The sequence below is a fragment of the Macaca mulatta genome, chromosome 19 (genome assembly GCF_049350105.2).
Source record: "Macaca mulatta isolate MMU2019108-1 chromosome 19, T2T-MMU8v2.0, whole genome shotgun sequence".
Lineage (NCBI taxonomy): Eukaryota > Metazoa > Chordata > Mammalia > Primates > Cercopithecidae > Macaca > Macaca mulatta.
In genome coordinates, this window is record NC_133424.1 from 67540999 (window position 1) to 67545324 (window position 4326).

The following is a 4326-nucleotide window of genomic DNA, read 5'->3' on the forward strand; positions in this document are numbered from 1 at the left end:
TCCTGTTTCAGTTTCTTAGAGGAGGGATTCTTCTCCCCCCATTTGTAACTCTATTTAGTGGCTTAGCCTTCAGCGAGAAATTGGAATCCAGATACGGCAGAATCTTGCTGTTTTTAGCTTCTAATGTGACCATGAGCTCCCGGGAGCCTAATGAGAAGGTGCATATTCTGCCCTAGTCTTTACATTCTTCAGCTCCTGTCAGTCTGATCAGATCAGTATTTGGTTCCTCCAAGGTGAGGCAGCCCTTGGCCAATGGCCTCTTTGTCTTGTGGCCTTGGCCATTTTCTTTATTGCCTTGTGAACATTTACCCTTCTAGTGTCCTTTCTTTCTGCACCTCGCATATTAATCTCTCTCTAGCCTTGTCCGGCTCTTGAATCTTTGCCTAACTTGACTTTTTTTTTACACTTACATCCACGTTCATGTCCTCTCACATTGCTAATTTTTCTTTTTTGTACTCACTCTTAGTCTTTCTTTTTTCTACCAGCTCTTAACCTCTGCAGAAGTGCTTCTCAGTACCTCTGCAAACGTTGAAGCTGAATTGCATTTTCTGGGTGTTTTTCTCCTTTTTCCTAGAGCTTAACAGGCTCTTTTCTTTTATATAATTTTTCGTTCACTTGGAGGGTGAAACAGGCATGCCGAGAGTCCGTGTAAATGTTTACAGTCTTACCTTCACTGAGTTCTAAGGCCTGAATTAAAGCAATGGGCTCAGCTTAACGACAGTGTCCAGGGTTACCACCGCATGCTCTGCACATCTCTCTCCTTGTGGGTTGATGAAGTTGTTCCCGTCCACGTATAACTCCTAGTCTACTGATGCCCAAGGCTGGTCCCGGAGGTCAGGTCTGCTTGAGTCCAACACCTCTACACAGTCATGCTCCACAGGGCTCTAGCTGCCGGGAGCAAGGTGGCGGGTTCAGGGTGTTTCCAGTTTACTAGATCAGTGGTTGAAAAGGGCTGATAGATGAAAGTCTGTTGCCCCTATGGGTGTGGGTCTGGTCACTATAATAGACAGGTCCTCGCGTCTCCCTGAGACGCATTTGCATAGCTCGAGCAAGACCAGATCTGAGACGGCCCACCTGGCTATCTTGACTTCCTTCCTTGGTCTCTCGAGACTCCGATCCTCCCCTTCCAGGTGAGACCTGGGGCGTGTTAGCTCCTGAATGTTGTTTCTGAGGGGCTGTTGGCCTCGGTAAAGCGGGGTAGCCTGGGACACATGGAGAAAGAATTTCTGTTATCTCTGACGGCTCCTGCAAAACTGGCTTCTCTTGCTGTTTCTGGGACTGTCTTTTTTAACTCTGTGTCTGCTGGTGAAGCTGCTCTTACTTTTACTTTTGGCTTTTCTGCAATAAGCTGTTAAACAGGGCTAAATTTATGCTGGTTTTGTCTGTGTTATATTTAACCATGAGTCAATATAAAAGAACTTGGTCGGCCGGGCGCGGTGGCTCAAGCCTGTAAGCCCAGCACTTTGGGAGGCCGAGATGGGCGGATCACGAGGTCAGGAGATCGAGACCATCCTGACTAACACGGTGAAACCCCGTCTCTACTAAAAAATACAAAAAACTAGCCGGGCGAGGTGGCGGGCGCCTGTAGTCCCAGCTACTCGGGAGGCTGAGGCAGGAGAATGGCGTAAACCCGGGAGGCGGAGCTTGTAGTGAGCCGAGATCCGGCCACTGCACTCCAGCCTGGGAGACAGAGCGAGACTCCGTCTCAAAAAAAAAAAAAAAAAAAGAACTTGGTCTAGGTACACTGGCTGTCCTCCAACCCCTGTCACCACCTGAAATACATGGCCAATTGTTCCTTGTCTATAGTTCCTTCGGTGGGCCATCCAACACCAACAGAGGGCACTTCTAATTCACACAGAGATCTTAACCTCTAAGGGGTTAACTTAACTCTATAATTTCCTGCAAAACCTTTCTTAAGGTTCTGTAACCTGCATTTTAATAGAGTAAGTTTTGATGATTTGATGACTTTCCTTTTTTTTTTTTTGAAATATTTTAACAGAGTTCCTAGCGGAGTGGGCTTACTGTGTGTCTGACCTATTTTTCTCTCGAGACAAAACAACATTCACACTACAAGAAGGAAAGGGTAAAAGGTCACTCACTCATCTCATTCACACGAAATCAAAACCAAAACTTAAACCAAATGTTGTTAAAGGCACACCTGTTCGTCAAGCAATTTAAGCCAAGTCAAAATAAAGGCACGCCAATAAAGGCACGCCTGTTTATCAAGTCATTCAAGTCAAGTCAAAATAAAAACTAAAACCAAAGTATCAAGCAATTAATTCAAGTCAAATCAAAAACAAAAACCAAAGTGCCGGTACAGGCACGCTGTGGGTGATCAGGCCACGCTTCCACTCAAATGGAGCAGGCAAGTTCCCAAGACCAGTCTTACCAAGTTTCAGATGTCTGGACTTAAAGTGCCAGTTCGTTCCGGTGTTCAGCCACTGTGTTGATCCCCCACAGGGGCCTGCTGTGCACTGCTCTGAGGAGGCGTTCCACCGGGGCAAGTGCCTACCCTGGAGCGCTCTCAGGATCCGCATCGCTCAAGCTGGCCAGAGTCTCCCGCAGGGATGCTCTACAGGGCAGGCATAAGCTGCCTAAGGGGCTGCCTCCACCGTCCTTTAATCATCTCGCTTCCCGGTCAGGGAACCAAGAAAGGTAGCAGGACCAGCCGTGGACAAAACTCCTCAGACACTAGATTAAAGAAGGAAGAGGTTTTTTATTCCGCCAGGAGTGTTGGCAGACTCGCGTCTTAAGAGCCGAGCTCCCTGAAAAAGAAATTCTTGGCCTTTTTAAAGGCTTACAACTTTAAAGGATCCACGTGAAAGGGTCGTGATAAATCGAGCAAGCGTGGGAAACGTGGCTGGGGGCTACGTGCATCAGCTAACAGAACAAAAAGTTTTTACAATGCTTTTTTCATACAGTGTCTGGAATTTACAGATAACACAAGTAGTTTAGGCCAGGGGTTGATGTTATTATTATTACTTTTTTTAACTCCTAGGGCCGGGTGGTGGTGCCAAGGTTGTCTGGCTATTTATCTTACTTTTGTTTCTTTCTCTCTTTCCTCCTGTCTTGTGAACGAGGCAAGGTCGGGGGAGGAGGGCAGCAGGAGTAGTGGTCTCCTTCCTTAGTACTAAATCATTCACGAGGGGTCCACCCCCAAGATCCAAACACCTTCCACCAAGTCCCGCCTCCAACACTGGGGATTCCATTTCAACATGAGATTTGGCGGGGACACAGATCCAAACTATAGTATCATCCTTCCCAGATAGTCAACCCAGGGAATCACAGAGATTAACGCCAGCATCAAGCCTTGGAAGACATGGGGGGGTGGGTGGGAGGGTGATTCCTAGAACATTATCCTTTGATTCACAAGATTAATCTGTGCAGGAGCTGATGGATCTTGGAAGACAGAAGTAAGAAATGGTGATACCAGCCGGGCTTGGTGGCTCACGCCTGTAATCCCAGCACTTTGGGAGGCCGAGGTGAGCAGATCATGAGGTCAGGAGATCGAGACCATCCTGGCTAATACGGTGAAACTCCCTCCCTACTAAAAATTCAAAAAATTAGCCAGGTGTGGTGGGGGCGCCTGTAGTCCCAGCTACTCGGGAGGCTGAGGCAGGAGAATGGTGTGAACCCGGGAGGCGGAGCTTGCAGTGAGCCGAGATCGCACCACTGCACTCCAGCCTGGGCAACATAGGGAAACTCCCATTTCAAAAATAAAAAAGATGAAAAAAAGAAAAGAAAAGAAACAAAGAAAAGAAAGAAAAAAGAAAGGGTGATACCTTCAGGGGTGGCTGGCCTTCTCAGGGTAAGGTCTCTTCAGCAAATCAACACAGCCTCTGGCCCCTGGTATTCAGCAAGTGAACTGGAAAAGGCATTTTGCCTATAGAAGTTAGCCTGAATGAAGAGTTTTCTTTACTCCAACAGTTTGATTCCCTTTAGACTGTCTGGGACCTCGGTCATCTTATCAACCCATAAGACATCACACTGTTCCCCCTCACTCCTGGGTAGCAATTTATCCTCACTGGGATGGATACTTATAGATGTTTATTCATTTCTCAGTAAGATTTGTTGAATGAATGAATGAATGAATGAATTTCTTTTTTTTTTTTTTTTTTTGAGACAGAGTCTCGCTCTGTCGCCCAGGCTGGAGTGCAGTGGCCAGATCTCAGCTCACTGCAAGCTCCGCCTCCCGGGTTTATGCCATTCTCCTGCCTCAGCCTCCCGAGTAGCTGGGACTACAGGTGCCTGCCACCTCGCCCGGCTAGTTTTTTGTATTTTTTTTTAGTAGAGACGGGGTTTCACCGTGTTAGCCAGGATGGTCTC

At 47.2% G+C, this 4326-nt stretch overlaps 1 long non-coding RNA gene across 1 annotated transcript; it reads right to left on the minus strand.

Annotated features, from left to right (window-relative positions):
- Positions 1–544: 544 nt before the first annotated feature.
- LOC144337355 (uncharacterized) lies at positions 545–3983 on the minus strand. The gene is made up of 2 exons (XR_013410396.1): positions 2390–3983; positions 545–1202 (listed from the first exon to the last, which is right to left on the minus strand). It is a non-coding gene; the product is annotated as an uncharacterized LOC144337355 (long non-coding RNA).
- Positions 3984–4326: the final 343 nt, after the last annotated feature.